At 52.2% G+C, this 12644-nt stretch overlaps 1 long non-coding RNA gene across 3 annotated transcripts; it reads left to right on the top strand.

Annotated features, from left to right (window-relative positions):
• Nucleotides 1-1875: 1875 nt before the first annotated feature.
• On the top strand, nucleotides 1876-12410 carry LOC116954140 (uncharacterized). Of its 3 annotated transcripts, none has more exons than XR_004404698.2 (2): nucleotides 1876-6282; nucleotides 11366-12410. It is a non-coding gene; the product is annotated as an uncharacterized LOC116954140 (long non-coding RNA). The 3 variants fall into 3 exon arrangements; XR_004404697.2 differs by lacking the exon at nucleotides 1876-6282 and adding an exon at nucleotides 9175-9481; XR_004404696.2 differs by lacking the exon at nucleotides 1876-6282 and adding an exon at nucleotides 10766-11162.
• Nucleotides 12411-12644: the final 234 nt, after the last annotated feature.

Genomic DNA, 12644 nt, shown 5'->3' with positions numbered 1-12644 from the left:
CTCGTGTTCACCACCACCAAGTCTCGTGTTCACCACCAAGTCTCGTGTTCACCACCAAGTCTCGTGTTCACCACCAAGTCTCGTGTTCACCACCAAGTCTCGTGTTCACCACCACCACCAAGTCTCGTGTTCACCACCAAGTCTCGTGTTCACCACCAAGTCTCGTATTAACCACCAAGTCTCGTGTTCACCACCAAGTCTCGTGTTCACCACCACCACCAAGTCTCGTGTTCACCACCACCAAGTCTCGTGTTCACCACCAAGTCTCGTGTTCACCACCAAGTCTCGTGTTCACCACCACCACCACCAAGTCTCGTGTTCACCACCACCAAGTCTCGTGTTCACCACCAAGTCTCGTGTTCACCACCAAGTCTCGTGTTCACCACCAAGTCTCGTGTTCACCACCACCATCACAGTCTCGTGTTCACCACCACCAAGTCTCGTGTTCACCACCAAGTCTCGTGTTCACCACCAAGTCTCGTGTTCACCACCACCAACTCTCGTGTTCACCACCAAGTCTCGTGTTCCCCACCACCAAGTCTCGTGTTCACCACCAAGTCTCGTGTTCACCACCACCACCAAGTCTCGTGTTCACCACCAAGTCTCGTGTTCACCACCAAGTCTCGTGTTCACCACCACCACAGTCTCGTGTTCACCACCACCACCAAGTCTCGTGTTCACCACCAAGTCTCGTGTTCACCACCAAGTCTCGTGTTCACCATCACCACCAAGTCTCGTGTTCACCACCAAGTCTCGTGTTCAGCACCAACAAGTCTCGTGTTCACCACCACCACAGTCTCGTGTTCACCACCAAGTCTCGTGTTCACCACCACCACCAAGTCTCGTGTTCACCACCACCAAGTCTCGTGTTCACCACCACCAAGTCTCGTGTTCACCACCACCAAGTCTCGTGTTCACCACCAAGTCTCGTGTTCACGACCACCAAGTCTCGTGTTCACCACCACCACAGTCTCGTGTTCACCACCAAGTCTCGTGTTCACCACCTCCACAGTATCGTGTTCACCACCACCACCAAGTCTCGTGTTCACCACCACCACAGTCTCGTGTTCACCACCACCAAGTCTCGTGTTCACCACCACCAAGTCTCGTGTTCACCGCCACCACCAAGTCTCGTGTTCACCACCAAGTCTCGTGTTCACCACCACCACAGTCTCGTGTTCACCACCACCAAGTCTCGTGTTCACCACCACCAAGTCTCGTGTTCACCGCCACCACCAAGTCTCGTGTTCACCACCAAGTCTCGTGTTCACCACCACCACAGTCTCGTGTTCACCACCACCACCACAGTCTCGTGTTCACCACCACCACCACCACAGTCGTGGAGGCCGTGGGGGGCCGTGGGAGCCGTGGGGGCCGTGGGGGCCATGGGGGCCGTGGGGGCCATGGGGGCCTTGGGGGCCGTGGGGGCCGTGGGGGCCTTGGGGGCCGTGGGGGCCTTGGGGGCCGTGGGGGCCGTGGGGGCCGTGGGGGCCGTGGGGGCCATGGGGGCCGTGGGGGCCTTTGGGGCCGTGGGGGCCTTGGGGGCCATGGGGGCCGTGGGGGCCTTTGGGGCCGTGGGGGCCGTGGGGGCCATGGGGGCCGTGGGGGCCGTGGGGGCCGTGGGGGCCTTGGGGGCCTTGGGGGCCGTGGGGGCCTTGGGGGCCTTGGGGCCTTGGGGGCCGTGGGGGCCTTGGGGGCCGTGGGGACCGTGGGGGCCGTGGGGGCCATGGGGGCCGTGGGGGCCGTGGGGGCCGTGGGGGCCTTGGGGGCCGTGGGGGCCTTGGGGGCCTTGGGGGCCTTGGGGGCCGTGGGGGCCTTGGGGGCCGTGGGGGCCGTGGGGGCCATGGGGGCCGTGGGGGCCGTGGGGGCCGTGGGGGCCGTGGGGGCCGGGCACGTTTCCCTCGCTCGGTGCGGGTTTTGTTTGGCACGGTTCGCTACGCGCGGTGCGAAAGAAGTCCAACTGAGCGTGCGTGCGATGTCGCGCTGCGCATGCGGCTAACCCATTACTACTCCAAAAAACGTTCGCAATTTTCTGCGTGCGTCCGTATGGATGTTGAACTTTCTTCGCACCGTACGTAGCGAACCGTGCTAGTCGGAGGTGCGGGGTCGAATTCCCTCTACAATGCGGCCATGCGATCGGACGTGGGACAACACTGTGTATGTACTGTTTGTATATTGTATGTACTGTGTGCGTGTGTCTTGTATGTACTGTGTGTATATTGTATGTACTGTGTGTATTGTATATACTGTGTATTATATGTACTGTGTGTATATTGTATGTACTGTGTATGTTGTATGTACTGTGTGTGTATTACATGTACTGTGTGTGTATATTGTATGTACTGTGTATGTATTGTATGTACTGTTTGTGTATTATTTGTACTGTGTGTATTGTATGTACTGTGTGTGTATAATATGTACTGTGTATGTATTATATGTACTGTGTGTGTATTGTATGTACTGTGTGTATATTGTATGTACTGTGTATGTATAATATGTACTGTGTGTGTATTGTATGTACTGTGTGTGTATTATATGTACTGTGTGTATATTGTATGTACTGTGTATGTATAATATGTACTGTGTGTATATTTTATGTACTGTGTGTATATTGTATGTACTGTGTGTATAATATGTACTGTGTGTATATTGTATGTACTGTGTGTATAATATGTACTGTGTGTGTATTGTATGTACTGTGTATATTGTATGTACTTGCCCCCACAGTCTGTTCAGGCTATACGGGGGATCTGTGTCTGTACTGTGTGTGCCCTTGCTTGGAAACTCATCTACTACAACAACTACTACCGCCCTGAGCTTCTACAACTCCGAATACACCCCTCGTGATGCTGATCATCGCCTTCACCAACGCACGCTGGCCACCGTTGCCATGCAAAGGTGGTTCAGATAACCGCCATGACAGACACTGCGTGGACTGAGGCTTTGTTCTATTCGTGTACTGAGGCTTTGTTCTATCAGTGGACTGAGGCTTCGTTCTATTCGTGGACTGAGGCTTTGTTCTATCAGTGGACTGAGGCTTTGTTCTATCAGTGGACTGAGGCTTCGTTCTATTCGTGGACTGAGGCTTTGTTCTATCAGTGGACTGAGGCTTTGTTCTATCAGTAGACTGAGGCTTTGTTCTATCAGTGGACTGAGGCTTTGTTCTATCAGTGGACTGAGGCTTTGTTCTATCAGTGGACTGAGGCTTTGTTCTATCAGTGGACTGAGGCTTTGTTCTATCAGTAGACTGAGGCTTTGTTCTATCAGTGGACTGAGGCTTTGTTCTATCAGTGGACTGAGGCTTTGTTCTATCAGTAGACTGAGGCTTTGTTCTATCAGTGGACTGAGGCTTTGTTCTATCAGTGGACTTTGGCTTTGTTCTATCAGTGGTCTGAGGCCTTGTTCTATCAGTGGACTATAACTTTGTTCTATTCGTGGACTGAGGCTTTGTTCTATCAGTGGACTGAGGCTTTGTTCTATCAGTGGACTGAGGCTTTGTTCTATCAGTGGACTAAGGCTTTGTTCTATCAGTGGATTGAGGCTTTGTTCTATTCGTGGACTGAGGCTTTGTTCTATCAGTGTATTGAGGCTTTGTTCTATCAGTGGACTGAGGCTTTGTTCTATCAGTGACTGAGGCTTTGTTCTATTCGTGTACTGAGGCTTTGTTCTATCAGTGGACTGAGACTTCGTTCTATTCGTGGACTGAGGCTTTGTTCTATCAGTGGACTGAGGCTTTGTTCTATCAGTAGACTGAGGCTTTGTTCTATCAGTGGACTGAGGCTTTGTTCTATCAGTGGACTGAGGCTTTGTTCTATCAGTGGACTGAGGCTTTGTTCTATCAGTGGACTGAGGCTTTGTTCTAGCAGTGGACTTTGGCTTTGTTCTATCAGTGGACTGAGGCTTTGTTCTATCAGTGGACTGAGCCTTTGTTCTATCAGTAGACTGAGGCTTTGTTCTATCAGTGGACTGAGGCTTTGTTCTATCGGTGGACTTTGGCTTTGTTCTATCAGTGGACAGAGGCTTTGTTCTATCAGTGACTGAGGCTTTGTTCTATCAGTGGACTGAGGCTTTGTTCTATCAGTGGACTAGAACTTTGTTATATTCGTGGACTGAGGCTTTGTTCTATTCGTGGACTGAGGCTTTGTTCTATCAGTGGACTAGAACTTTGTTATATTCGTGGACTGAGGCTTTGTTCTATTCGTGGACTGAGGCTTTGTTCTATTCGTGGACTGAGGCTTTGTTCTATTCGTGGACTGAGGCTTTGTTCTATCAGTGGACTGAGGCTTTGTTCTATCAGTGGACTGAGGCTTTGTTCTATTCGTGGACTGAGGCTTTGTTCTATTCGTGGACTGTGGCTTTGTTCTATCAGTGGACTAAGGCTTTGTTCTATCAGTGGACAGGGTCTTTGTTCTATCAGTGGTCTGAGGCTTTGTTCTATCAGTGGACTATAACTTTGTTCTATTCGTGGACTGAGGCTTTGTTCTATCAGTGGACTGAGGCTTTGTTCTATCAGTGGACTGAGGCTTTGTTCTATTCGTGGACTGAGGCTTTGTTCTATTCGTGGACTGTGGCTTTGTTCTATCAGTGGACTTAGGCTTTGTTCTATCAGTGGACTGAGGCTTTGTTCTATCAGTGGACTAAGGCTTTGTTCTATCAGTGGATTGAGGCTTTGTTCTATTCGTGGACTGAGGCTTTGTTCTATCAGTGTATTGAGGCTTTGTTCCATTCGTGGACTGAGGCTTTGTTCTATCAGTGGTCTGAGGCTTTGTTCTATCAGTGGACTGAGGCTTTGTTCTATCAGTGGACTTTGGCTTTGTTCTATCAGTGGACTGAGGCTTTGTTCTATCAGTGGACTGAGCCTTTGTTCTATCAGTAGACTGAGGCTTTGTTCTATCAGTGGACTGAGGCTTTGTTCTATCGGTGGACTTTGGCTTTGTTCTATCAGTGGACAGAGGCTTTGTTCTATCAGTGACTGAGGCTTTGTTCTATCAGTGGACTGAGGCTTTGTTCTATCAGTGGACTAGAACTTTGTTATATTCGTGGACTGAGGCTTTGTTCTATTCGTGGACTGAGGCTTTGTTCTATCAGTGGACTAGAACTTTGTTATATTCGTGGACTGAGGCTTTGTTCTATTCGTGGACTGAGGCTTTGTTCTATTCGTGGACTGAGGCTTTGTTCTATCAGTGGACTGAGGCTTTGTTCTATCAGTAGACTGAGGCTTTGTTCTATCAGTGGACTGAGGCTTTGTTCTATTCGTGGACTGAGGCTTTGTTCTATTCGTGGACTGAGGCTTTGTTCTATCAGTGGACTGAGGCTTTGTTCTATCAGTGGACTGAGGCTTTGTTCTATTCGTGGACTGAGGCTTTGTTCTATTCGTGGACTGTGGCTTTGTTCTATCAGTGGACTAAGGCTTTGTTCTATCAGTGGACAGGGGCTTTGTTCTATCAGTGGTCTGAGGCTTTGTTCTATCAGTGGACTATAACTTTGTTCTATTCGTGGACTGAGGCTTTGTTCTATCAGTGGACTGAGGCTTTGTTCTATCAGTGGATTGAGACTTTGTTCTATTCGTGGACTGAGGCTTTGTTCTATTCGTGGACTGTGGCTTTGTTCTATCAGTGGACTGAGGCTTTGTTCTATCAGTGGACTGAGGCTTTGTTCTATCAGTGGACTAAGGCTTTGTTCTATCAGTGGATTGAGGCTTTGTTCTATTCGTGGACTGAGGCTTTGTTCTATCAGTGGTCTGAGGCTTTGTTCTATCAGTGGACTAGAGCTGTGTTCTATTCGTGGACTGAGGCTTTGTTCTATCAGTGGACTGAGGCTTTGTTCTATCAGTGGACTGAGGCTTTGTTCTATCAGTGGACTGAGGCTTTGTTCTATCAGTGGACTGAGGCTTTGATACATCAGTGGACTGGAGGCTTTGATACATCAGTGGCTTGAGGCTGCATTGATTATTATTTCACTGTCTCGGGAAAACAACCCAGTGCGTAACAATACTCACAATACAGTAAATACATTTACATCGCGTAATGCAGCGTGACTGATGTAGCACTTGGTGCAGTGCGCTCTTCGTTTAATCTACCAGTAGAGAAAAAATCAAAACCTTCGCACTCTGTCGCTCGCGTTACACCCGCTCTTCGATACCAGAACGGGAGCCAGCGCTGTTGTTAAATTGATTAACCACAAGCGTGCAAGCGCAGCATTCGCTCTGCTTTCCAAGACAGAAAACGACTCGGCAGAGCGAGGAGCCACCACGGACGAGGGGGGAAGGCGGCAAGCCACGCGGTGAGCCGACGACACCAACAATTGCCGCAGCTCTGTGGTCTTCTGTGTATTCAGATGCTTTCGATCAAGTAACGCACTTGCATGCATGTGGGAGAAATGCCGAGCGCCGGGAGAAATGCCATGCGTGCAAGGGAGGTGGATGTGAGATGCAGGTCAGAGGCAGTGGTGGCGCAAGGGGAAAGCGGAAGAAGCAAAAGTTTAGGGCCCCAGGTAGCTCAAGGGACCGCGCATTTGTGACTCGTGAGGACTGCTCCAACGCCTCTCGCTCAATGGCCCTCTTCTACCGTGCACACGTGTCCCACCCGAATCTACACCACCTACCCACACGTGTCCCACCCGTATCTCCACCACCTACCCACACGTGTCCCACCCGTATCTACACCACCCACCACCTACCCACACGGGTCCCACCCGTATCTACACCACAAACCCACACGTGTCCCACCCGTATCTACACCACAAACCCACACGTGTCCCACCCGTATCTACACCACCCACCACCTACCCACACGTGTCCCACCCGTATCTCCACCACCTACCCACACGTGTCCCGCCCGTATCTACACCACCCACCACCTACCCACACGGGTCCCACCCGTGTCTACACCACCTACCCACACGTGTCCCACCCTTGTCGACACCACCTACACACACGTGTCCCACCCGTATCTACACCACAAACCCACACGTGTCCCACCCGTATATACACCACCCACCACCTACTCACACGGGTCCCACCCGTATCTACACCACCTACTCACACGGGTCCCACCCGTATCTACACCACCTGCCCAATGTTCTCTCAACACCCTCCAAGTAGCTGAACCATATCCCTCCCCCCGTCCCGTACACGTGGCACTCTTCTCTTCCTGACGTCTGCGTGGCTTCTCCTGGCTTGCTGCCACGACATTCCCAGCATGCGTCTCAGACACCTGCTCACAACCCGCCGGGACACCTCCAGACAACGGGGGGACTCTTTGTGCAACGCGCGACCTCTGTGGAGTTGCAGCGGGACACCTTCAGTACACCGAATAAATTTGAGCGCATTTTATGTCGATACGAATCTTGGACTAAATTTGAACGACGATGTAACCGATGCTTTAGGACAAGAAGGTGAACAGGCTGTTGGCGGAACAAGGTAGGCATTGTCTCCACCAAAAATGACCTTCCAAATTCTTCCAAATTCACACGCACAATAAAACATTTACAACCGCTTGGGGCAAAGTGCTGTTAGCGATTAGCACGGCACACGGTGGGGGGGGGTGTCCAGCACCACGCCCGGCCGCCTTTGTCTCCCCCAGTGGCGACGTTCACACACCGCACCAGGTACTCATTTGAGGCTGAGTCGACTTTTGGGAGGTCTGGGACCGGTTCAGATAATCGTCACCGCTGTTGGCCGTGAGCTGGAATCGAACTGTGCTAGCCGGGTTCGTGGCGCAGCGCGGTAACCCCCAGCGCAACCGCCGCTCTACCGTACAAAAACAAAGACAAAGATCCCCCGTATAGCCTCAACAGACTGTAGGGGCAAGTGCTGTTAGCGAGCACCTATAAAGGCTGGAACGGTACACGATGGGGTGGGTGGCCAGCACTACGCCCGACCGCCTTTGTCTCCCTAGTGGCAATGTTTGCACACCGCACCAGGTACTCATTTGAGGCTGAGTCGACCTAGGGGAGGCCCGGGACCAGTTCAGATAATCGTCACTGGTGTTGGCCGTGAGCAGGAATCGAACCCGGGTCGCCAGGTTCATAGCGCAGCGCGCTAACCGCTACACTATCGCTCCCCACATTCTACCGTACACACACACGCGCACACACGTGTACACGACACACGTGTGTGTGTGTACACGTGTGTGTGTGTGCATGTGTATACACGTGTGTGTGTGTGACTGAGCGAACGAGTGAGTGAGCGAGGGAGAGCCGGCGGTTGATGTAAGGTTCACGCCGAGCGACCAGACCGACTTTACTTGATTCATAGCCAGAGCGGCTTCCAGGAAACGGATAAGCGTTCGATTTTGCGCGCGCGCGTGCGGTCTCACCAAGTAAGGGTTAAAGTTATGTGGAGGGGCTGTAATCAATCGCAGCGCGAGTCCTCTGTGCTAGGAGACAAATCTGCTTACTGCAGCAACCTGAGAGAGAGAGGAGGGGAGGGGAGGGAGGGAGGGAGCGGGGGAAAAAACCCTTCTCCAATTGAAGCACAATAATGCCCTCCTGCCTTTGACATTGCTGTGAATGTCACAATGAATTCCCTGACATCAAAGGCTGTTTTTTCCCCTCTCCTCTCTCTCCTCTGCGATGAAGCCGAATCGTTATTCGCGGATATTTATCGGCTCGCCGCGAGGACGTTCATTACGCCCCAACTCGTGTCGGACGAATTTGGTTATTTACTAATTTGGTTATTTACTAATTATGCGTCAATCTGGCGGTGGGGTTTTTGCTCGGTTTGTTTTTTACTTGACCACCACCACCACCACCTTGCCACGATTTCCGCTTCCGTGCTTTGCTGGGTTATTGCCACGCGAGCTTCAGTTGATCCAAAGCGCCACTTGGTTCCTCCTCGTTTCCAGTGTGCACGGTCTCGCGTGACACCGACTCAGCCTCGGCTCCCTGCCAATGCCCTGCAAAGGGTTACGGACAAACGAGCCGGGGGGTGGTGGGGGGGTGGTGGGGGGATGTTGGGGGGGGATGGTGGGGGGGGATGGTGGGGGGGATGGTGGGGGGGGATGGCGGAGTGGATGGTGGGGGGGGTGGGGGGGGATGGTGGGGGGATGGTGGGGGGGATGGTGGAGGGGATGGTGGGGGGGATGGTGAGGGGGGGTGATGGGGGGATGGTGGGGGAAATGGTGGGGGGGGATGGTGGGGGGGTGGTGGTGGGGGGTGGTGGTGGGGGGGGTGGACAAGCCGCGTTCGCACGGCCAACCTCGGCGTCACTCACACGACCCCAGTGCTCGCATTTCCTGTCCTGGTGTTCCCCATAACATGCCCCTCTGTTTAAACATTGAGGTAGCTCTCTCCGTCCGCGAAGTCTGAAGTCTTTCCCCAGACTTGGATCGCTGCCTCGTGGTAAAGTCGCCACGGTTACCTCCGCGTGGAGCTCTGCCGCGAGATCGTCTTCTCCCCACACTCGGTCTCGGTCCCTTTGCGCCCTGCACCGTGGAGGTGACGAGCCGAAGGGAGCGGCCACTTCTGGACCACAGCCCTGGTCAGGGCCAACGGGGGGACAAGAAAACCACAGCGCTGCTGGAGCTATCCTGGCGCTTCCCTGACGCTTCCCCTGACGCTTCCCTGCTGCGTCCCTGACGCTTCCCTGACGCTTCCCCTGACGTTTCCCTGACGCTTCCCTGACGCTTCGCTGCTGCGTCCCTGACGCTTCCCTGCTGCGTCCCTGACGCTTCCCTGACGCTTCCCTGACGCTTCCCTGCTGCGACCCTGACGCTTCCCTAGTGCTTCCCCTGCTGCGTCCCTGACGCTTCCCTGACGCTTCCCTGCTCTGTCCCTGACGCTTCCCTGGCGCTTCCCTGCTGCGTCCTTGGCGCTTCCCCTGACGCTTCCCTGACGCTTCCCTGCTGTGTGCCTGACGCTTTCCCTGACGCTTCCCCTGACGCTTCCCCTGACGCTCCCCCTGACGCTTCGCTGCTGCGTCCGCGGCTATCTGTGTCGCCGGCCGCCTGGTGATGAATGTTCGTGGCCCCGCGTTACATTCATCACAATCGCCGCGCGAGTTCCGCAACGCCGCGGCTTGTCCTGACATTCTCTCTCTACTGCTTGGTCCCCCCCCCCCACTACTACCCCCCTCCCCCCTTCAGGAGAAAGGGTTACAACACGCAGCAAAAACAACACCAACTCGTGTTGTTGTTGCGTCTTAATCCCACGTCTTTGTCCTGCTCATCAGAATCACATTCAATGGATTTGTGCTGGAGGAATCCGATGAGCTATAAAGCTCTTTGTTTTACAGGTGCCCAGTGTCCGCTCGTCCGTGTGCCTCCTGGAAGTGTTGGCGTTCTCCAGCTATTGTTGATCGTCGTGGCTGCGCGTAGCGAGTGGTTTTTGTTTATCTCTCTCTCGCCTTTAACTATCTCTCGTTTAACTATCTCTCTCATCCGTACTCTATGGTTCTTTCGGTAAAGTCACACTCCAGCGCTGTCCTACCAGACAGTCTCGTCCCTTCACCTGATGAAGGCCGCTTGTGTTGTGGCCGAAACGTCGTGAGAATATTATTGTGTTATTTTATTTTATCTATTTATTATTTTATTCTCATTCTACGTGACTTTACCGAAAGAACCAAAGAAGATAAAGTCAACACAAGCAATCATCATCAGGTGGGAAAACCACAGCAAGAAAAAATTGCTGAAATGGGAGAGAGAGCTGCCGTGGCAAGTGGTTATATAGGTGAGAAAGGGGGGAGGGGCAAGGGGGAGAGAGAGGGGGGGGCGCTGCGTGAGCCCTCGGAGGAGAGAGGACGTGAGGCTGGAGGAGGGGGGGTAGTGGGCGGGGCTGGAAGTGGGAGGCCGAGAAAGCTGGGGATGCGGGAGGAAATTAACTCGGAGAAATAGACTCGTACCCGGCAGATATGATAGCCACAACCATAAAGTAGTTAGGGGTTTACCTAGTTAATAACATCCTTCAAATGATTGCTCAATTTGTATCCATCTTCTCGGTTGAAGTTTTGTCTATGTTTATATATCTGGATGGCTTCATGAACAAACCTTTGATAGTAGCCCGAAGGTTTGCAGAGTACCTTGGTCTCGGAAAAAAACAACATCACGCGTGCCCACAGCGTTATAGCAATGGTCAGCCACGGCAGAGGTATTGGTTCTGCTGTGTTTCAGATCTGCCTTGTGTTCGCGGACACGGTCTGAGACATGGCGTTTCGTTTCCACAATGTAAGTGCTTATTTTATTTCTACCTACGTGACTTTACCGAAAGAACCAAAGAGTATGGATTCCTGCAGTCACGAAAGCTTCAAATCAAGATTATCTCTCTCGTTTAACTCTCTCTGTCGCAGATGGACTCTCCCTCTAAGTTTTTCTTTAGCTTAGATAAAACACCGGCAAACACCAACAACATTTCTATTTGCGAACCCCAGATGGACAAACAGCCCCATCTGAGGCCGAGATCGCCAAGACCGCCAGGGATTTCTACTCGCAACTTTGCACCGCCGAAACTCCACAAGACGAGGCTATCCAGGAGCTACTGGATGGGGGGCCCTACCTTAGGAGTCCCAGAGCGGGATCGTCTGGACAGCCCCGTCACCCTGCAGTAGGCGCTCCACACCGCTGTGAAATGGCTCGCAGCTGGTAAAGCCCCGGGGATTGGCGGCCTGCCAGTTGAGTTTTACGCGGCCTGCTGTGATGAGCTTGGCCCTCCACGACTGCAATTGTTGACGGAGAGGCCTGCAGAAGGGTGAACTCCTTCTTGCAGGCCTCTCCGTTGTGCGCGGCGCATTTAGCATCACAGCGCGTGGATTTGTAACGTTTATTTTCATTTGTGTTGCTGGTGACTTTGTGTGTTTCATATCGAAATCGCCTCCAGTGCTTTTGCTGCTGGCGGCGATGAAAGTTGTTTAAAAGTCAAAAGTCTCTCGTTTCACTCTCTCTCTCTCTTTGCTTTTTCTCCTTCACGTGTTTTCTTTGCTCTCCACGCCCAGCAGCCCAGCTCCGGCAACGCCCTTGGTGCCATGTGGATCAGAACGAAGATTGCAGCTCGTGATTGTAGTCGCGATGATTATATTCCGTACAACATCTGCACCGTCGCATCGCGTCATGGAAGAGAGCCTGGCAGCTCATGTGGGACCTTCCTGCTGAAGTAAATACTGTAAATCTAAAGAGAATTCTAAAGATAAATCGACAAAGCAGTCACGATCTGTTGGCTCCAACGGTGGCTTCAACAGCAGCCGCGTTCGATATCGGAACAGCGTCCAAGACTGTATGAGAATCATACGATTTTTTTAATCATCTTAATGTCTTACTCTTCCTTAATTGTATATTTGTTTATATGTAATTGTTGTAATTGTGCGTTCTTAAACGCTGCATGCGTAATTGTTTTGTTCGTGTCAGAGCGCTGCGGTTGTGTGCTTGCCCAGAACTGGCGCAGCCTGACCCAGAAATTCAATAAACAACAACACAATCGCCTTGTTGTATCCTGCACGTATGTATATTGTATGTGTGTGGAACTTCTTTCGTGCCGTACGTAGCCAACAGTGCTAATCCGAGGTACCTCTGCTGTGTCTCACTCGGCTCGTTATTTTTTGTTTCTGTGTTTTTCTTGATTCGACGACGCGCAAGAGGCTCGAATTAAACAAAAATGCAGCGAGAGAAATATTAAAAAGCCGGCGGGTTTGAGCGCAGTAATTAGGGCACGGGCTA

This window comes from Petromyzon marinus, chromosome 54 (assembly GCF_048934315.1).
Source record: "Petromyzon marinus isolate PM22_M1 ecotype Great Lakes invasive population chromosome 54, UKy_Petmar_22M1.pri1.0, whole genome shotgun sequence".
Classification (NCBI taxonomy): domain Eukaryota; kingdom Metazoa; phylum Chordata; class Hyperoartia; order Petromyzontiformes; family Petromyzontidae; genus Petromyzon; species Petromyzon marinus.
Note: the sequence above shows the minus strand (reverse complement) of the source record. Positions and strands in the feature narration are given on the sequence as shown.